General features: G+C 38.7%; 1 protein-coding gene and 1 non-coding gene across 7 annotated transcripts in view; one reads left to right on the top strand and one right to left on the bottom strand.

The window, feature by feature from the left end:
- The window catches only part of IL13RA2 (interleukin 13 receptor subunit alpha 2), a 63284-nt gene that overhangs the window by 17368 nt on the left and 23693 nt on the right, over nucleotides 1–22223 (top strand). For 2 of the 6 annotated variants that reach the window (XM_078363122.1, XM_078363121.1), the window contains one exon: nucleotides 5479–5541. The exons of 1 other annotated variant lie outside the window; for it this stretch is intronic. The gene's annotated coding sequence lies outside the window, so the exon portion shown is untranslated. Of the gene's footprint in view, nucleotides 1–5478; nucleotides 5542–6577; nucleotides 6953–18566; nucleotides 18759–22223 lie in introns of those variants that run through there. 3 more of the 6 variants (XM_035288531.3, XM_078363123.1, XM_035288530.3) reach the window with 3 other exon arrangements.
- Nucleotides 16630–16736, bottom strand: LOC118150768 (U6 spliceosomal RNA). The gene has a single exon (XR_004738913.1). It is a non-coding gene; the product is annotated as a U6 spliceosomal RNA (small nuclear RNA).

Raw genomic sequence — 22223 nt, 5'->3', positions numbered from 1 at the left:
CAAAGTAATTTACAGACTCAACGCTATCCCCATCAAGCTACCATTGACTTTCTTCACAGAACTGGAAAAAACCACCTTGAACTTCATATGGAACAAAAAGAGAGCCTGCATAGCCAAGTCAATTCTAAGCAAAAAGAACACAGTGGGAGGCATCACACTACCGGACTTCAAACTATACTTCAAGGCTACAGTAATCAAAACAGCATGGTACTGGTACCAAAACAGAGATATAGGCCAATGGAACAGAACAGAGGCCTCAGAGGCAACACAACATATTTACAACCATCTGATATTTGACAGACCTGACAAAAACAAGCAATGGGGAAAGGATTCCCTGTTTAATAAATGGTGTTGGGAAAACTGGCTAGCCATGTGCAGAAAGCAGAAACTGGACCCCTTCCTGACACCTTACACTAAAATTAACTCCAGATGGATTAAAGACTTAAACATAAGACCTGGCACCATAAAGACCCTAGAAGAAAATCTAGGCAAAACCATTCAGGACATAGGAGTAGGCAAGGACTTCATGACCAAAACACCAAAGGCATTGGCAACAAAAGCCAAAATAGACAAATGGGACCTAATCAAACTCCACAGCTTCTGCACAGCAAAAGAAACAGTCACTAGAGTGAATCGGCTACCAACAGTATGGGAAAAAATTTTTGCAGTCTACCCATCTGACAAAGGGCTGATATCCAGAATTTACAAAGAACTAAAACAGATTTACAAGAAAAAAACAAGCTCATTCAAAAATGGGCAAAGGATATGAACAGACACTTTACAAAAGAAGACATACATGAGGCCAACAAACATATGAAAAAATGCTCGTCATCACTGGTCATTAGAGAAATGCAAATCAAAACTACATTGAGATACCATCTCACGCCAGTTAGAATGGTGGTCATTAAAAAATTCGGAGAGAAGAGATGCTGGAGAGGATGTGAAGAAATAGGAACACTTTTACACTGCTGGTGGGAGTGTAAATTAGTTCAACCATTGTGGAAGACAGTGTGGTGATTCTTCAAGGACCTAGATATAGAAATTGCATTTGACCCAGCAATCCCATTACTGGGTATATATCCAAAGGATTATAAATCGTTCTACTATAAGGACACATGCGCATGAATGTTCATTGCAGCACTGTTTACAATAGCAAATACCTGGAACCAACCCAAATGCCCATTGATGATAGACTGGAAAGGGAAAATGTGGCACATATACACCATGGAATATTATGCAGCCATCAAAAACGAGGAGTTCCTGTCCTTTGTAGGGACATGGGTGAACCTGGAGACCATCATTCTCAGCAAACTGACACAAGAACAGAAAATGAAATACTGCATGTTCTCACTCATAGGCGGGTGTTGAGCAATGAGAAGACATGGACACAGGGAGGGGAGCACTACACACTGGGGTCTGTTGGGGGGAATAGGGGAGGAAAGTGGGGGCTGGGGAGTTGGGGAGAGATAGCATGGGGAGAAATGCCAGATGTACGTGAAGGGGAGGAAGGCAGCACATCACACTGCTGTGTGTACCTATGCAACTATCTTGCATGTTCTTCACATATACCCCAAAACCTAAAATGCAATTAAAAATGCTCCAGCAGGATGGACCAGAGTTTTTTCTCCTCCAATATATATATTTTTATTATTAAATGTACCTATAACTAAAAAAAAAAAGAAAGGAAGTGTTATAAAGATATGTCAACCTCAAGTAGTCAAAAAGGTAAAAATCTAATCTAAAGTAAGTTTATTCATGTGCAAAATGTGAGGATGGACCACCCAGAAACACCAATTCCAAGGGCGTGGAGTTAGCATTCTGAAGTAGGGAAGGTAAGATTTCATTTATATAGGCAGAGACAAAGGAGTTTTTAGCAGGATTACAACATTATTCATACAAGGCTCGTGCATAGTTATAGCAATTTGATTGGTTATGGTCAGTGTTTCTTTTTGGAAAGGATATATTTAACATTTTTTACGGAGAATGTAATCATCATGGGTTTTCTATCATCTGGTTTGAGCAAAGCAGGACACCAGAGGGGAAGTTAATCTATAACAAGAGTCATTCATTAAGAAGGCAGGAGGTTTTTATTCCTGACATTGTTTAATTATCTCTAGTTATTGTACAGTATCAGAAAAATAAGAAAGTGAGTCAATGTATAACCTGAAAACAAAGGTTGTAACCATATGTGACTTGGATCACAGTTCCGTTTCTCTTAAAGTGTCTTTTGGGATTCCAACAGCTTTTAAATTTTATTTATTTTCACAGAAGGTTGACTTGTCTGGGGTGTGTTCTGATATCAACTAATTCTCTAAATCTCTGATTCTCTGAAAGCAGCTGGGCATGCAACAATTCAATTCAGTTATGACACTATCTGTAGTTAGCACACTCATGGCAGGTTAAGGGCTCAGTTCCACAAGACTGCCCCACTTCGGATGCCAGTAGCAAGTCCCAGCACTTTGGACCAACTGGCTCTTCTGTTTCAATAATTTGATGGAATGACTCACAGAACTCAGGAAAACATTACTATTATCAATTTATTATAAAAAATACAATTCAAAACAGTCAAATGGAAGAGCTTCATAGGGCAAGATATGGGATAGGGAGTTGTGGACCTTCCATGCACTCTTCAGACATGCCGCCCTCCCAGCACCTCAGAGTGGAAGCTCTTCAAACCCTTTGGTTTAGGTTTGTTTTTTTAAAATGGAGGTTCCATTAAATGGAGGCATGATGGATCAAGTCATTGGCCATTGGTGACTGAATCAATCTCCAAACTCTTTACCATTCCTAGAGGTCAGGGGTGGGGCTGAAATTTCCAACCCTCTAATTGAGTGGTTGGTTCCTCTGGCCATTAAACCCTATCCTCCAAGAGTCACTTCATTAGCATAAACTCAGGTGTGGTTGAAAGGGGCTCATTATGAATAATAGAAGACATTCCTGTTGTTCAGGAAATTTCAACGGTTTTAGGCACTCTGTTCAGATAACCTGGGACAACGGCAAATGCATATTTTATTATTCTACAACTTGATATTATCAGGAGCCAGGGTGGCCCTCCAGACCATCTCTGCTTGAATATATCACCCTTTTGACAACACAGGTAGAATTTGTTCTCTCCTCTGAGCTCCCTTTGCTGCCAACGACCTCTATCATAGGGTACTGTTCTTCTCACACTGTACTGCAAGTAATTTCATAGTTTCTGGTTTCTATCTCTTTAACTACAATGTGAGCTACAATGCTTGACACATTATTGCTCTGTAACTGTTGAATGAGTAAATGGTAAACAGTCTGGCACAGCTAACCTCTGTGGACTGGTGTTAACTGTTAATTCTATTAAGTTTCTAGGGACTAGACCCTAATGTTGCTAATTAAATTTTCTAAGTCTTGTGGGTTTCCTGAGAATCTCAGCAGTGGTTTCCTGCTGTTGAATCTGTGGTAGTCTAGACGGTGAATTCGGAGTTGATAAATTAGTTTCATCAAACTAACTGGATTTGGGGGAAAGCAAGCAATCTTGATGCCCTCTATCTCATAGAGTGTGTTCTTTACAGGACACTAATGTTCTATGCAATATGCCAACTTTACCAAATAACTTTTCAAGTAAGTCTTCTGGGGATGTTTTGATTTTTAAAAAATGCCTTTAGAACCTTAGAAGTTTGACATTTGCATGAATGTTTAAAAATTGTTGCCAAGTTCAGGGAATTTTGTTTAAAACCATGTGTGTACATGTACATATACATATAAACTAAATGTCAAAGGGTTGTTTATTTTTCTTGTTTTTGCCTATTTAATTCCCTTTAACCTTAACAAGGCCATTAAATACTTGAGACATCAAATGCTGCCTTTGCTGATTGCCTCATTTGTACAGCAGTTAAGAATACTCATTTCCTGTTTTGATAATTAACAGAATACTTGGGATTATAAAGCTTTACAGAATGACTCCTGCCAGTTGACCATTTTATCTACTGAGGTATCAAAAAAAAATCCCAGTGGTGGATGGAAGAGCATAAGCCTAGGTGTCAAATCTAGGTAACCTAGGTTTGATTCCTCCTGAATTTTTGATTTCTGAAAAGTAACTTAACCTATTGAAACTTCAGTTATAGCCATTTGTAAAAGTAACATAATATCCACTTAGCTATCTGAGGGAGTTAATAAATAAAATAAAGTAGTATACATGTTCCTGCTGGAGAGGCTATGCAAAGTCCTTGTCTAGCCTAGCCCCATTCTAGCTGCAGCTAATTGTGTCAGCCTAGAAAGTCTGAGCCCTGACATGGCCCTGGCCCAATGAACCATTCTCTGTTAACAAGTTGAAGTCTAGAAATAGCCTAGTTTGTGCTATGCCTCTGGAATTGATTTGGGCCTGTGGGAATCTTTGTAAGCACCAGGCTTTAGCTCTTTCCTCTTTCTACCATCTGATGTTGGCTATGTAATTGACTCCCATCTGGAAGCTCAATTTTTCCTCTGTCTCTGTTGAAATTGAGGGCCAGGCCTAAATCATTTTCTGGTTCTGCTGGCCCTTTTCCAGGCACTGCTGACTGCTTGCATCATTTATATTATCTTGCTAAGTTCCTTGAAAATAATGACTTAATCTCAACTGTCCTGAAAAGTTTCCTCATTCTTAGGCTTCTGTGTACCTCTTCACTCAATACCCCTTGGGTTACACTTATCCTGCTGCCTCAAATATGGGTTTACACCTTTTCTTCAATTTGGTGTAGACCATCTTGCAGCTGGAGAGGGGTTGCCCCGAGTAGTCTTACCCATCCTCCTTTCTCTGCACCATTCAAGGTTACTCCCAAAACTTCTTTTCTTAGGACTTGAAACATGCCTTCTGGAGCAGAGATTAATGATTGCTAAGGTACAAGTACAAAAGTATCAGTGACGAAGAATATATTTATTTTTATTGATGCCATTAGAAAGCATTCAAATAAGACTTTTAGCAGATTAAAATGAATTATCTTTTTAGCGTTTTTTTTTTTTCACACCAAGAAGCAAAGCTTACCTTATGCTTTCACTAATTAAGCTATCAAATCAAGGTGGAAGGGACTATCTAATGGACTTCAACAACCGAGGCATGGTGCATTATTGTTTCTAGTTGTATTTGATTAACTAAATTTAACTTATGGTTTGCATATCTACAAATAAATGTACTTTATTATTCTAAGATATTATTATACTTCTATTTCTTTGAATTGTACCTCTCCAATATCATGGTATATAATAAGAATATCACAAAGCTGGGTCAGTCGCATTGTAAGATAAGTTACAGCATAGTGAAATATTTGCAAGAGCTAGAGGATTCAGGGGAAACAGGAAGCTTGAGGAAAACTTCATGAGGGTTTTTTTTTTCTTTTTTTTTTATATAGAAGAAGAAACATTAGTTAATTGAAAATGCAGTCTCAGGAAAAAGAAAGAAGATTTCGAATCTAGATATTTTTTCCCTTACCATCGTGTCAGCTAATTCTGACTAGACAATTCCTCCTGTAGGCTTGATAAATAATTTCCACGACAAATTATTGTGAGAGAGCCAAAGCAGCTGACATCTGAAAAGTAAGTACCAAACTTACTAAACAATTCCAAGTTTCTTCCCACCCTCTTAACTTTAATTTAGGGAGAAACATCAGCTATGGAAATGAATAAAAAAGAAAGACATCTAGGGATAAAAAACATCGTGGGGTAAAACATAAAGCTAATAATGGAGAGAAGACTGCACACATGGCTGGCCCACTTTTCATTCAGACTCTTGCCTTTTTTTTGCTTATCCACATATTTAGTGTAAAATATATCTTTAGAATCTGAGAGAAGTTATCAAGTCTGAACCTGTGTTCCAAAGCAAGGAAGACAATTTCTATCTATTATGGTGTAGAGACTGGATCCAAACTTAATCCATTCCCTTTTGGGAATAAGTGACTGACAATCTCATTTGCTCCAGAAAAGCAAAAATATTCTGGCTTCTTATGGCTTTGCATGGTTCCTAGACATGGAGATTAAACCAGGGGCAGACAGAAACTCTGGAGACTTGAAAGATGAGGGACAATTTGGTGGTGGCCTGAATTTACTTAATTTTATCTGGGCTGAAATAAACTCTTGTTTGGTTGTGTAAAGAATGATTTGATAAATTTTCCATGGGAAACAAAATGTATACATAACACTTACTGAATTTTAATTACAACACCAAGGACTTTAGAATTCAAGGGATCTTTAGACTTGACATAGTTCTATTGGCTCATTTTACACATGAGAAACTGACAATTGCTTAGGGGAAGTACAGAGGCAATTTTTGTTTGGGAATAGAAGGTTTGACTAGATGACTTCTGAGATCCCATTCAATAGATTTTTCAAACTGAGGCCCAAAGTGGTTAAGGAAATTGCCCAAGGTCAGAGAGCTGACTGGGAGGAAAAGCCTAGAGTAGAATCAGGTTTCTGGATTCCTTATCTATTTATGACTCCTTTAGTATTTAAAGGTATTTGAAACTCAAAATAATGATGCCTTTGGGTAGAACACTTTGAGGAAACAACATAAACCTGGCAATCACATGCTTACCTTTGGATTCTCTTTTAATTCCCAATATGATGAGTCACATAGTAAAAAAAAAAAGAAAGAAAAAAAAAACACTGGCATACTAAGATGCTGTATCAGGAACTAATTAAAAGGGGAAAAAATCACTCAGATGAACTTTGTAATTTTCTCTGAATCTTTGGACAAATGTAACCTTAAATGCGGACCTGTTTTGAGTGCAAATTTTCTAATGACAGTTGGTTTTTTTCATGGATAAAACAAGAGCTCCTCCTACTTTTTAAAAGAAAGGCTTTAGTTGTAAGATCATTTAAAAATCCATTAAGCCAAGGAGCTGTTCATTGAGACAGACTTCAGTGGTATTCCAGAATTTGATTACAACTGAATATGTTATTCACATAGAATAAGTCTGGAACTTTAAAGGAGAAAGTTTGCAGATAAGAGGTAAGTTATTTTGAATATTTGTTTCACTTTCTTTGCCTTTTCCTAATGGGTTCATGAATCTTTTTTGGGCAAAAAGTAGTTTGATTTGATACAACAGTAGTTTGGGGAGCACTGCATTTTTTTTTCCACATGAAGCTAATGAGTGCTGGATCATCAGTATGGATAGGACTATTGCTTTAATTTTTATTGTTGTTTTCTTATTAGCCTTTATTTTCTATAAAATTCATACCTCTTTTAAGCAACCTAGTTTTTTTGGTAATGGTAAGGTAGTTGCATTTTAGAGTTAGAATGTTCTCTGAGATTAATTTCTATGTGGTTTTCTCTATAAATGAGAATCCTCAACTTTGCAGCAACTTTTATCTCTTAAGCTCACAGATAATTATAGAACTTCTCTAAAATGAATGATGGATGATTTCATTATATTGGTATGATGTTTTGAATTTATAGAATATGCATGTCCTCTTATGTGGGATATAATTTGTTCATATATTTTGGTTTCATATACAGTAGAGTTCTTCATATAAAATTTCCAAATTTCATTGCTTTTGCTCTGAAATGTACTATCATCTTATACTTCTGCTACTTGTTTTTCTCTATAGTTAACACTTAAATAATGAACATCACTTTTACAAACTGCATCCAATTTGGATGCTTCCAGATTGGTTTTCTTCTTAAAATATGTAAGAAAGATACATTAAACCAGGAAATGAACACCAAGGATTAACCAGCTCCTTAACAAACAACTTTTTATAGAGATTGGTTCTCACTCTGTTGCCTAGAGTGGACTTAAGTTCCTGGGCTCAAGCAGTTCTCCATCTTTAGCCTCTCATGTAGCTGGTACTACAAGCACACTACCAGCTATTTTTGATTGAAAATTTAAAAACTCTGGAATGTTTTAGAGTGGAATTAGAACTCAATCCCAGGTCTGCTTTACTTCAAAATCTAAGCTCTTTCTCCTATTCCACACTGCCTATTAAGGTATTAAACAATAAAAGATTTCAGCTATTTTTGATTGAAATTTTAATAAATTCTAGAGTGATTTAGAGAGTTTGCGACTCAAGTAAATTGTACAGATCTATCGTTATCATTATCATTATTAAGTGAGGAGGGTGCTAAACTAAGGACTAAGAGATCTGGTTTCTAGTTCTAGATCTCTTTTGTATAGCTGTGTGACCTTGGGGTGGATGCCCCACCCCTCCCTATCTTAGTTTCCTCATCTGTGAAATGAACCAGATGTCCTGACTCTACCTAATGTTATGAAAGGCAATAAAATGTTATAAATAACTGTTTAAACAGTAGAATAAGACAAATGAGAAGCAGAATACCTATTGAATTTTTATTTTTTTGGTGCTGTGATTTTACCTGTAAATAATTAGCTGCTGCTTCCAGGGCATTTCATTTTAATCAAAGAAATATATCATCTGTATTTTACTACAACTTGGAGAAGTCAGGCTGGGGTGGGTTGTGTTACTTGTTCCTTTTAATATATTTTTCAACGTCTTCAAGGAATCGATAGGAGGTGGCTTCTGGATATGAGGGAGACACTAGACAGCTAACAATTGAATTATTATTGCCACTGTGCTACAGACATTTTACATACACTATCTCATTTAATCATTTCCTAAGCCTTATGTAGGCAAGTAATATTACCTTCATTTTATAGATAAGAAAATTGGGCTAGAGATAGGTGAAGTATTGAAACAGGAGAGTTCCTTTATCCTCCTCACAGGGCATGCCACAAGGGTCATTTCCTCGGTGTCAGGCTGCTCAAACCCTCAGGGGGATCATGCAGACCAGCAGGTGCAGAGGTTGTGGGGAGAGCTTTTGGGTTCCAACCCCATGGCAGCATCTAGGGGTGAATGTGTATGTTTCCTGAAGCCCAAGTGAGTGTGTATTACAGTGTGCTCTTTAAGCTTTGCTGTCTGCAGATGGCTTGTATTAATCAGCTCAATTAGACCCTCTGCCTTATTGCAAGGGCAGAGGGCTTTCTGCATCCCAGGTTCTTGCCTGGTGTATCGAGAAAATCAGATCACACATGAGCTTGGAGGATGAATGCAAGGTTTTATTGAGTGGTGGAGGTGGCTCTCAATGAGATGAATGAGGAGCCAGAAGGAGGATGGAGTGGGAAGGTGATCTTCCCCTGGATTCTGGCCGCCCAGTGGCCGAATGCTCCTCCAACCACCCCTGGCTGAACGCCCCTCGATGTCCACATCATTGTGCCATCGCTGGTCTGCCAATGTCTGCTGGTGTCTACTGGTGTGTTCCTCTGGTCTTCTCGATGTCCAGCTGCTTGTGTCCATGTCCACTATGGTTTCAAGTTTTTATGGGCACAGGATGGATGACATGGTGGACCAGAGTGGCATTGGTAGAGGCTACATTTGGGCAAGAAAACAGGGAGTTCCTGTTCTCACTTAGGTCCATGGGCACAGGCCCTAGGATGGAGCCCTTGCCAGGGACCCCATCCTTTGTCCTTCTCTACCAGCACTTTCCTGCCCCCCTCCTGTATCACTATCATGCCAAGATCTATATGGCTTTTTCCATTATTTCATGCTGCTGCTTTGGTCACTCTGAGACAATTCTGAGAAGGTAAGTTCTTTAGAATTAGGTCTTCCATTGTGCCTGTGGGGACAAAATTTATGCTGGGGAGATGGATATTGTATAGGGTCATGTAGGGTAGATTAGGAGGTGCTTCCGTGGTATGATGTGGGAGGCAGTAATAGGTGAATGCCCATAAATGTTATCGTCATTGGCCTGTCATAGTTACTTTTCCTGAGATTTTTTACCACTAAAGTCATTACTTTTTTTTTGTTTATTTTTCTTCGCCAGTGGGGAGGTTGATAGGAATGTTTCAATTTCAACTATGCATACCCCTAGAAAGGTTCATGTATGAAACCTTTTATTGTCTAATACCTTAGTAGTCAGTGTGGAATACAAGAAAGAGATCAGATTTTGGAGTGAGGCAGACCTAGGATTGAATTTTGATCTACTGCTTACTAGCTGCATTGACCCTTAGCATAATAAACATAATGTATCAATCATCTGCTATAGATAGCTGTGGAAGAATGGGACGAACACTAGAATGGAAGTCAGGAGACTTGGTGTCCTATGACACCAAATATGAAACCATATGTGTTTCATTCATTCAGATAAATATTTATGAAGCTTCTACAATGTGTCATGCACTGTGCTGGGCACTGGGGATACAACAATGAACAATCGGAAGTCTCTGCCTTCTTATATCTTAAATTCCAGGTTCATCCTAACCTAACTATATCCATATCCCGGTCATGTAGAGAGGAATTATTGTTCTCCACATTTTAGAGATGGGCAACTAAGGGTTAAATGATACAGTGATGAGCAAAATAAATACGATCCCTGAATTCACAAATATGATTTGCAGTCCAATGAAACATAATTTAATCAGATAATCTAACAAATTAATAGAATATTAAAATCATGATAAGCCTCTAAAAAAAGTCATTTCTCTGAAAGCATGTAATAGGGACTTCATCTTCTTTGATCAAGTGACATCTGAGTTGAGAACTGCAGAATGATTCAGTGCTAACCAGATCAGCCTTCTGCATGTCCTTATTCAGATTCTTCTGGAATTCCCTCAGCTCTTTTATATCCTCTTTAGTGGCTATTACAAACTTTTTCCTCTCTTTTTAAGCCTCCAACTCAGCTATTATGCATTTATTCTCAGGAGATGCGGCTGCCTCCTATTTCACACAGAAAATAAAAGCCATCATGTCTGCTTGAACCTCTTATCCACCCACTTTCCTGTTTTTTACACACACATTGAGTTGTATCTTCACCCACGCTTTTGTCTTGTCTGAGAGGAAACACTACCCCCTATCAATCCAAGTTCAGTCTATCTGTGCTTTAGAGCCCATGCTGTCCTCTTGCTTTCTCAGGTTCCCTTTTCATAATTACTCTCTTACTTCTCGGTATTTTTAACCTCTTTTCTCCCATTAAGTTTTTTTCATGACAAAAATAAAAAATAAAAAGTAAATAAAAGAGACATCTTTTCTTGACCATTCCCTTATATAACCAAGTTCTGTACAACCTATGTAACGAAACTTCAATAAAAAGTGGTCCACACATATAACTGCCTTTACTAAGGCAACTAATTACTTTTTATTTCCAAATGCAACAAACACATTTAAATTCTTGTCCTAATTTCCCAACCCCCGAAGTTTTTTCGACATGTGAGCACTTTGCTTTTGAATATTCTCTTTGAAATCTTCTGCTTCATTAGCTTCTGTGATACCACTTTCTCCTTTCCTTCCTCATACTTTTCTTTAGTCTCATTTGTGAACTACTCATTTGCAAATGCTACCTGCAAATTCAGCACCCCAAATGACCTCTACAATCTCTCCAGTTCTCTTCTCTGTTTTCAACTGGTCACTAAAGCCTCTCCATTTTACCTTCTTAATATATGTTATGTGTTCCATCTTTTTTAGAGCATTATTATTTTCATAGTATGGGCCTTCATCATCTCTATCCTGAACTATTTAAAACTCTCTTAACTTGTTGCTTCTGTCTCCTTTCTTGGCCCCTTCAATCTGTTCTTTCAAGGGCGGCAAAAGCCATATTCCTGCAGTTTATATGTGTTAAACCAAGCTGTCTGTCGGATATATCTCTCAGGTTGAGAAATCCTTTAGTACTAACTCATAGCTCTCAGGATTAAGTCCAAAGTCTTTAAATGTGGCTGATGCTCAGAAGACATGCCTATGTACATCATATACTGCAGCTGAAACAAACTACTTGGAGATCCCTGAATCCATTAAACTTTATCAGCTCTCTGCATTTATTCAATTACATGACCGCCATTCCCAAGACCAGATGGAATACCTGTCCTCTGTGCTTCTAAGTGCTTGCCTCTTTCCTGGAACTTATCACATTTTATTATAGGTGACATTAGTATGAGTCTAGTCCACAAATGGATATGCAAGAAATTTCACATTTATAAATGTTCTTTAAGCTACCCTGTCTTCAACATTCTGCCAGAAAAGTAAGATACACAATTTTAGTCAATATTCAAGCCTCCTGCTGGGTTATGCAAATATTTTGAGGCCTTAGCCTACACCAAAATACAGATGCTTCTCACCTTGTGATGAGGTTATAATAAACCCATTGTATGTTGAAAATATAAGTTGAAAATGATTTAATACACCTAACCTGCCAACATATAGCTTAGCCTAGCCTCCCATAAACGTGCTCAGAACCCTTACATTAGGCTACAGTTTGGCAAAATCATATAACAGAAAGCCTATTTTATAATAAAGTGTTGACTTTCTCATATAACTGCATACCACTAGCCTGGGAAAGGGATCAAAAATCAAAGTATGTCAAAATTGTGATGGTTTTGCACCATCATGAAGTCAAAAAATTGTAAATTGAACCATTGTAAGTTGGACACCATCCATATTGGGGAGGCCCATTAGGCTATTGATCATGAATCTTCTGTCAACTCCCTGATGTATTCTCTGATACCCAACCCCATTTGCCTCAACCTGAAATGGTTATTTCATGTTTGCTGCTGCTGCTCCGATGCTATGCTTAGGGGCTTAAGGGACTGGATCACTGCTGAGTTTGGGTCCCCAGTACCTCAGACTCAGCACACTCATTGAAATTTTTCTGAGTTTTTACCTCTGTTTTAGGCTGCTGCCATCAAATGTTGAAGTGTTCCCTGTTTTCCCTGCCACCACCAACTCCAATCAGACTCCTGACTTATTTTTGTCTAAAGTCTGTGTCCCTTTTCCTTGTCCCAGTACTCTAAAAGGAATTTCATGTGTTTTCTATAGACCCTCACTGATATGAGAGAGCATAATCTCTCCCATGAGATTATGGGTTTCGGGAAAATAAAAGGCAGGAAGGCAAGTGTGGGCAAGTTTTTCTTTGGGTCCTGGCAACAAAGGAGGAGGAATTCCCTTGGGTAAGAAACAATGAAATTGCTCAGCTATCTTCTTGAAATGGGACAGAAAAGAGAAAAAACTTAGAGCAAAACACAAATGATTGTCTCAAAATAATGTTGCCACATACTTGTCTGGTTAGAAGACTGTTTTCTTCACTAAATGGTGATTGCCTTTTAAAATATTACAGAATTTTATTCCCTTTTATTTTAGTAGAGAGCACAGAGGAGATTCACAATCCAGTCTGGGGAAGTGAATAGAGAAAGCTTATAGAATAAAGTAGTACCTGAGCTAAATCTCAATGACTAGACTAGGTAAAGCAGTATTGATATCAGTGGGAAAAGGCCTAGAGATAAAAGAAGACCCAAGTTTTCAAGACCTATAAGTAGAAGATGAGTCTAAAAGTAGAAAAATACTGCTTGCCATGCTAAACGGTTTGTGTGTTATTTTATAAGACAACACAGTATAGAGGTTAAAGGCACAAACTCTGAAATGATATTGCTGGGCTTTGAATTTTGGCTCCATCACTTGATAGCTGTGAGACCCCACAGAAATCATGTAGCTTCTCTGTGTCACGGTTTCTATATTGGTAAAATGTGATAACATCAGTACCTGTTTCATAGTACCATGGTAAGGATTAAGCAAATTAATACAGTGAAGTGCTCAGAAAAGCACTTTCACACCAGAAGCACAAAAAGTTTGGACATATTTGAGTTTTTAAAAGGTCATACCAGCTACAGTGCGAGAATGACCAGAACCTGACTTATTGTAAGATGGAAAATGCATTAGGAGGTTATTTCTGTTGATTAGTCAAGAGATGGTGATGGCTAGAGTCTACCATGGCAGTGAAGAAGGAGGAGTGATACAGATGGACTGCAAAGATGCTTAGAGAATTGAATCTTTAGGATATTGTGTATATGCATGAACTGGTGGTTGAGGATAAATGAGAGAGAAGAATTTAAGATGACTTCTAATTTTCTGGCTTGGGAAGTCATTGTAGCATTTGGTAAAAAAATAAACAAAAAGGAAGATAATAAGTTGTGTTGGCCAAGCACGGTGGCTCATACCTGTAATCTCAGCACTTTGGGAGATTGAGGCTAGCAGATCACCTGAGGTCAAGAGTTTGAGACAAGCATGACCAACATGGTGAAACCCTGTCTCTACTAAAAATACAGAAACTAGCCAGACATGTTGGCAGTTGTCTGTAATCCCAGCTACTTGGGAGGCTGAGGCAAGAGAATCACTTGAACCTGGGAGATGGAGGTTGCAGTGAGCTGAAATTGAGCCACTGCACTACAGCCTGGGCGACAGACTGAGACCTTGTCTCAAAAAAAAAAAAAAAAGTTGGTTAATGTGTTGGGTATTCGTAATCTCCATGGATTTCGTGTTCTTTGACACAGAGAAAACTGAATTACATCATCCATCAGTAATTGGAAATCATGTAATGATAGATTATCTGGATATTTTAAGATAATCTAAGGAAAAATTTTAGTACTGTTCCAGGGAAGATACACTTTCTTCTCCTTGCCTTTTTTTTGATAACTTTGTTAGTATTATAGCTTGAAAATATTGTTGAGAAAGATCCTTTGGTTACTGATGAGTGATATTTGAGAAAAGGGCAGGACTAGACTATGGATTGGACATGGTGAGACGTAGATGTCTAAAGTGACTCTCTGGCTTCTACTGTTGAATGGATATTGTAAGAACACTTGCTTTGAAGTGGGAGATCATGATTTTGGCAATTGACATTTTGCATTTGAGGTATGTTTGAGACTTCCAAGTGAAGATATTTAGAAACCAATTAGATATACATGCCTGGAGCTCAGGAGAGTAGTTCACATGGGAGATTGTCTCAGTCTGCTTTGTGTTGCTATAAAGGAATACCTGAGGCTGGATAGCTGATAGATAAAAGAGTTTATTTGGCTCATGGTTCTGCAGGCTGTATAAGAAGCATGGTGCTGGCATCTGATTCTGGTAAGGACCTCAAGGAGTTTTCAGTCATGTTGGAAGGCAAAGTGGAAACAGGTGTGTCACATGCAAGAGAGGGAAGAAGAGAGTGGGGAGGAAGGTGCCTGGCTCTTTTTAACAATTAGATCTCACATCAACGAACAATAGAGCAAGAACTGACTCATAACCAAGGGGATAGCATCAAGCCATTCATGAGGGATTTGCCTCCGTGACCCAAACACCTCTCACTAGGCCCCACTTTCAACACTGGGAATCAGATTTCAACATGAGATTAGGAGAGGACAAATATCCAAAGTATATCAGAAATATATATTTGGAAGTCATTGGTATGTAGGATGGTAATGGAAGCTGTGGGAGCAGATAAAATTACCTAAGGAGAATACAGAATCAGAAGAGGTGAAGGCCTTGGGGCAAACCTCAAAGAACTCTAACATTTATTATTAGGATAAGTAATGGATAAGCCTGAAAATGAAATTTAAAAAGTGACCAGAGGGGTAGAAGGAAAACCAGGAAATGGTGTCAGAGAAGCCAAGGGGAAAGTGTTTCAAGAAAGATGATGATAAATGAGTGAATGCTGCTGAAATATAAATAGGATTGGGGTTAAAACATTAATTAGGTTCAGTAGCATGGAGGTCGTTAGTTATTCTAGTGGGACCTGTTTCAGTAGAGCCATTGATTGGTGGTGAGGTGAAGGAAGAACCCAGAGGGAAATGGAGTGATGAAGACTGAGGGGGAAGTGTGATGAAAATAGCAAGAATAGACAACTCTTTCTGGAAATTTGGCTGTGAAGAAGATGGGAGTATTGGGGCAGTAGGTGCAGACAAATTAAGCAAGGTAATTTGTTTTTATATTTAAGATTTGGGTGAAATGAACAGGTTTAAAAGCTAATGAGATGCATCTAGCTGAGATATGTATATCCATACATACATCTTATATTTGTGGAAGATATATAAGCGATGAAAAAAATGAGTGTAACATTTTTGAAAGTGTGAGCAGGATTGGAATTCAAAACAGACATGAGGAGCAGGAGGGAAAGAAGAGAGTATGTGGAAAGATTCTTGTTTCAAATCAGAAAGATGAGGGAATTTCCATCTGATGGTCTCAATTTTGTTTTTTAAAGTAAGAGGCAAGGTCATGGGCTGAGATCAGGGGAGAAGGGATGAGATGGTTTAGGAGAATGGAAAAGGTTTATAATGGTCAGTAATGGAATGCAGTTGAACAGAGACAAGTAATAGGACTTCTGAGTAGTACTATGAGCTTATTTAAAGTGAAATGCTATGCACTTATCATGGAACTAATCTATAGCGGAACTTCTTTCATCAGCACTCACCTGCTCAGGTATAAGCACAGAGAAAATCTGAGAGTTAGATTCTTCCAAATTGGGATTTTGTTAGGAAGTTGTAATAAAAAGGCAGAGGGATAAGTTTAGTTTGGGAAATGCAAGCTGATCTCGATTGAATAAAGAAGGGAAAAAAGCAAAATCTGGCTGATGGATTTGGAAAAAATGGCCAAGTCTGTGAACTGAAATTTTTGCAAAGCTGAAAAATGATCACAGTGGCAATATTTAAATACACAAACTAGAATGAAAGAAGATTGATGGAACATCATTTAACTTTTCTGGCCTCTATTTCTACATCTGTATTTAAGCCATGGTGATAGACAGTGGAAGCCAAGAATGAATTTCTGTATGAAAATTTGTACATATACGTCACTGTCTTCTGGTCGTAAGTATCAAGAAAATAAGGAGGGCTTAGGAGCTCCCTAAGAGTGCTCCAACTTCTTTTTTAAAAACTTTTTTAAATGGAATGCTTCAAGAATTTATGTGTCAGTTTTGTGCAAGGGCTATACTAATATTCTCGGTATCATTCCAGTTTTAGCATGTGTGCTGCTAAAATGAGAACCCCACCCTCTTCTAAGGAGTATAGTGGGGATGGAGGGTAAGAGGTGTTAGTCATTCTAAACTTCTATGGATGCTTCAAAAAGGAAGACAAATTGGGATCTGTCTTTTTTAAAGACAGTGGTTTATGTTGCGCTCATATGACTGTCTGGGGATAGCTAAGACCTCATGCTTTTTGGGATGATTCTACTCCACATAGTTATCTTTCCTGGCATGCTTGACTTTGCTTATCCAGCAGTGATTAATCTCTGGTTATCGAATCAGCTATCTTCTTTATCTAGCACTTTTTCAGGAATAACAGTTGATAGAAATAACACTGATTCATGGAGAGACAACTTGAATTTCGGAATATTCTGATAATAACCACAGCACATGGCGTGAGCTGCCAGTCACTGGAAAATGTGGTAACAGCAAAAGATTAAAGCTGTGTGAGTGCACCGCCAGAACAGCATTCAGAAAACTATGGCAACAACTCATGATGGTGGAAGAAGTGCTGTGGCACCTGTGAGCAGCTCATAACAGCAGGACCACCAGAAAGTCAGAGAGGGTCCTCCAGCATTTTTATGCTCTTTTTTATTTTCTTGAGATGGAGTCTCTCTCTGTCTTCCAGTCTGGAGTGCAGTGGTGCAATCTTGGCTTACTGCAGTCTCGCTTCCCAATTCAAGTGATTTTCCTCCCTCACCCTCCTGAGTAGTTGGGATTACAGGCACCCGCCTGCAGAGACAGGGTTTCACCATGTTGGCCAGGCTGGTCTTGAACTCCTGACCTCAAGTGATCCGCCCACCTCAGCCTCCCAAAGTGCTGGGATTACAGGTGTGAGCCACAGTGCCTGGCCCACTTATATCCTCTTGTTTACAACATTCAAAATTTGAAGACCTTAAAGGGGGAGGGACATCAAAGTATGGTCATATTGTATTTTTGTCCCTGTGAAAAGTTTCTACTTCAGCATTTTGTGGTTGTAATATTTGCAAGTGGGGTGGCTGAGTATGTTTTATTTCCCAGGTACTTGGTCAGAAGCTTTAGCCAAGAGAAATGCTATATAGGCTAAATATGGTGCTTTATAAGAATTCTTCAGGAGTTTCAAACTCAAAGGTAACGTGGAAAAGAGGTGTCTGACTGTAGAAGCACATATTTCTTTGATTACCTTGAAATTTGGGGTTAAGAGGATATAAACTTTTTTTTTTTTGAGACAAGGTCTGGCTGTATTACCCAGGTTGGAGTGCAGTAGCAAGATCTCAGCTCACTGCAACCTCTGCCTCCCATGTTCAAGCAATTCTTCCACCTCCCGAGTAGCTGAGACTACAGGCGTGCACCACCACCACCTGGCTAATTTTTGTGTTTTTGTAGAGATGGGGTTTCACAGTGTTGGCTGGGCTGGTCTCAAACTCCTGATTTCAAGTGATCTGCTCTCCTCAGCCTCCCAAGGCCTGTGCCACTGTGCCTGGCCTAAAAGGATATGAACTCTTAAAGTGTTCTGATATACATTGTTCAATACTCCTCTATTAGTTTTACATCACAGGTTCTGCTTAAAAAAGACAGTGGTTTATGTTGCGCTCATATGACTGTCTGGGGATAGCTAATCCAGCCAGGGCTGCATTAAGAGTACACAGCTTTATTGCATGAGGCCAACAAGGGCCTTGGGCTACTCTAAACTTGTTCTGCCATGCCTAGGGTGTTTCCCTCATTTGTTTGATCAAGGGTGGTTCAATGCCAAGACCACATTCTAACAAGCAAGCAGGAGGAAAGGAAGAAAAGGTAAGGGGAGAAAAGGTCTGTTCTGTTTAAAGGCCTGACTCAAGAGATTGGAGATAACACTTTCATTTATATCTCTTAGGCCAGAGCTTAATCACCTGCCACATATAGCTGAAAGGACACTCAGAATTGTAGTATTTGTTTTGTGTGGCCATGTGACCAACTACAACTTGTGGGTTCCGTTACCACTGAAGGAGGGAACAGTGAAAATTAGGAGACAGCTGGTCATCTCAGCCATACCACCTCCAAAAGGATTGCATCAATTTACATTTCTGTGAGTAGTCTGAGAGAAAGATCACACTTTATGACTATTTTTAATTTTTTTGGTCGCCCTGTCAATAGACTTGAGGGCAGAAACACTGTGTCTTGCTTGTTTTCGTGTCTGCAGCACTGACTACAAAATGGATGCTCAGGAAATGCCTGTGAAATAAAGATCTGGATGGATGCCTGTGGCTATGTCAGCACAAATACAGCAAGCAATGGTATAAATTAAGCACTGGTTATAAAAATAGAGACTCTAAGGAACCTTAAAAAACATTGTCTAGCCTAGGCTCAAAAGCAGTTACCAAAACAGTGAGAAAGTGGGAGAAGTAAGTAGACCTACCACTTAGGATTATGAGGTGGATTTAGTTTTTAAGCTGACGATTATAAGGAACCAGTCATCTTCAAGCTGGAAATTCATTTTTATGAAGGGCAATCAGTCCACTGCAAAACAATAAAGCTCTGCCTACAGGCAAGTGAACAGTACCTTTTTTAAGTCATAAACACTTTTAAAAGTAAGCTTACAATGTTGAAAGTTTAATCTACAAGTGACATAATGGAAAACATTTTCTGAAGCCAAAAAACTGATGACAACTGTACTGAGAAGAGAAGATGCCCCAGTATTTTAAAATAAGGACAGCCAGTTATGCAAAAATATATTAATTTCCACTAATGGAAAAGAGGAACATCAATAGGAGAAATGAAAAGAGGGAGAAAAAGAAAAGTGGAAAGAGGAAAATAAGAGGAGAGGGCCTGAAGAGAGGGGGGCATGAGAAACAAGCAGGCGGCAAGAGCCTGAGCTGATGAACCAGCTGCCATCCACGTTCTGGATTCCAAACAGCCTGCTTAGCTAAGCCAGAAGAAACAGAATTTTGCCTAGAGATATACAATTACTGAAACTCTTTGGGAATATGCGCAGCTATATTGTTTGATCCCTTAGTTTCAAAGTTTTCAAAAGACACTAAAGGCTGTGTGTTCCTATTCTGCATTTTGCAATCAGGAATAGAACCAGGATTTCATTTCTGCCACTCCCTCGATTCAGATCTTTGGTCTGAATCATGTGAGTCAAAGACAAACAGAATTTTAAACTGCCTTACAAAAATATATAATAATACGTTTTTTTCTGATGAGTTTTGCTGCAGGAAACAAATTTAGAAGAAAACAAATGAAACCTCAGATTACACACAGAAAGTAGAAATGTTTTATAGTCTGGAGAAAGGGGAGGTTTTTTAAAAATAATATTCTATTAGAAATGCCAGAAGTTGGAGATAGCTTTGCAAAACTATTTTAGCAGATGGAAAGTCTTTGTTAATGTAATCATTGGTGAAACTAAACTTTGTTAGTTTCTAATTGCCTCAGAAAAAATGCTTTGCCTTAATATGCCACCTTTTGATAAGTATATCCTAAAGTACTCTGACCTGTATCCATAAAATAAGAAGAGAATCACTGCTCAATACTTATGACAAGAATGTAAGGAAGAGCAGGATTAAGGCTTCATGTGCATTGTTCTCCATCCGTGTTTTGAAGAGGGAAGAAAAGAGATTTCCCCCCAGCTATAGCTCCTTATAGCAAACTTCTCTAAGGAGTTATTGTGAGGTTTGGAAGCCTGCTAACCTGAGTGGCTCCACCCTGGGAGACATTTTCATAAACATGATAATGGACTGGACTAATTAGAGTCATGTGTCTTTTAAGCATGGAGATAATTTCTGACAAATGTGTGTTAGGCAATTTCATCATTGTGCAAACACCCTAGAGCGTACTTACACAAACCTACATGATATAGCCTATTACGCACCTGGGCTAAATGGTATAGCCTATTGCTCCTAGATTATAAACCTGTACAGTATATGAGTATACTGAATACTTTAGGTAATTATAACACAACGCTAAGCATTTGTGTATCAAAACATATCTAAAAATAAAAAGTGTACAGTAAAAATATAATATAAAACATTTTTAACAATGGTATCCCTGTGTTGGGCACTTGACATGAATGGAGCTTGCAGGACTGGAAATTGCTCCGGGTGAGTCAGTGAGTGAGAGGTGAGTGAATTTGAAGGCCTTGGACATTACGGTACAGTCCTGTAGACTTTAGAAACACTGTGCACTTAGGTTATATTACATTTATAAAATAGAAAGTAATTGCACTAGGACATTATAATGACTGCAATGTCACTAGGTGGTAAGAATTTTTTAACTCACCTATAATCTTAGGGGACCATTGCTGTATATGTTGTTCCTTCTTGACCAAAATATCATTATGCAGTGCATGACTGTATTAATAAGTGAATGGGCTTCTAGTAACGTGCCAGTATCTTTTGACTTATATGATTATTTTGATGTAAAGAATCTGTGTTTGAAAAAGGCGAGGTGGACTGTGTTGTTATGCTTTATAAGATATATATGGGTTTGGTTTTTGGCTAGTTTCCTGGCACATAGCTCCTAAAACTCCTGTAATCTCTTAAGTGGCAAATGTCTTTTGGTATGCTAGTGAGATAACTGACAGCTGGGGGCTCCTGGATAGCTTCAGGATGGGGGGTGGTTGCCAGGGGAACAAACCACACAATCAGAGGGTTGGAATTTTTAGCCCCACCCTCCTTCAATCTCCTCACCGTCCTCATCTTCGCCACCTCCAGGGAAGGGAGAGGGGCTGAATGTTGAGTTGATCACCAATGACAGAGATATAATCAATTATACCTAAATAATGAAGTCTCTATAAAAACCCAGAAGGACTGGGTTTGGGGAGCTTCTGGAGACCTAAACATGTGGAGATACCTGGGGAGGGCATGGAAGCTCTGTGCCCTCTCTCTCGTGTTTCATTAATGCATCTCTTCCATCTGGCTATTCCTTTGTATCCTTTGTAGTACCATTCATAATACATGGGTAAAAGTAAGTAAAGTGTTTCCCTGAGTTGTGAGCTATCCTAACAAATTAATCATACCCAGAAGTGGGTTGTGGGAACCTTGATTCATAGTCCATCAGTCAGAAACACAAGTCACAACCCAAGGCTTTCTATTGGAATCTGAAGTGGGGGCAGTCATGAGGGACTGAAATCTTAACTTGAGACATCTGATACTATCTCCTGGTCAAGTCTTAGAATTGACTTAAATTAGTGGAGAATTGATTGGTGAAGGAGAAATCTCTATATGTTTTGGTGACCAGATATGAAGAATTCTGTGTTGTATTGCCTGTGCGAGAATAGGAAAAACACTGTCTTTTTTCCTATCCCTAATAGTTATCTATACTTACTGTCTCGTATTTTTACCCTTCCATTCTTTCTCAAACTCATTGTATTGTGGGTTTTGCCCGCAACGTTCCACTGACTGAATCCTGTTAGCAATATTATCAATGATTTCCACTTTGCTTAAACCATTAGCCCATCCTCAGGCCTCATTTTACTCAACCTCTCAGCAGCTTTGACATTGTCTGTCTATCACTTTATCCTTGAAACGTTTTTCCCACTTGATTTTCCTTTCAA

Source organism: Callithrix jacchus, chromosome X, assembly GCF_049354715.1.
Source record: "Callithrix jacchus isolate 240 chromosome X, calJac240_pri, whole genome shotgun sequence".
Taxonomy (NCBI): Eukaryota; Metazoa; Chordata; class Mammalia; order Primates; family Cebidae; genus Callithrix; species Callithrix jacchus.
The sequence above is the reverse complement of the archived record's forward strand: the minus strand, read 5'-3'. Positions and strand labels throughout refer to the sequence as shown.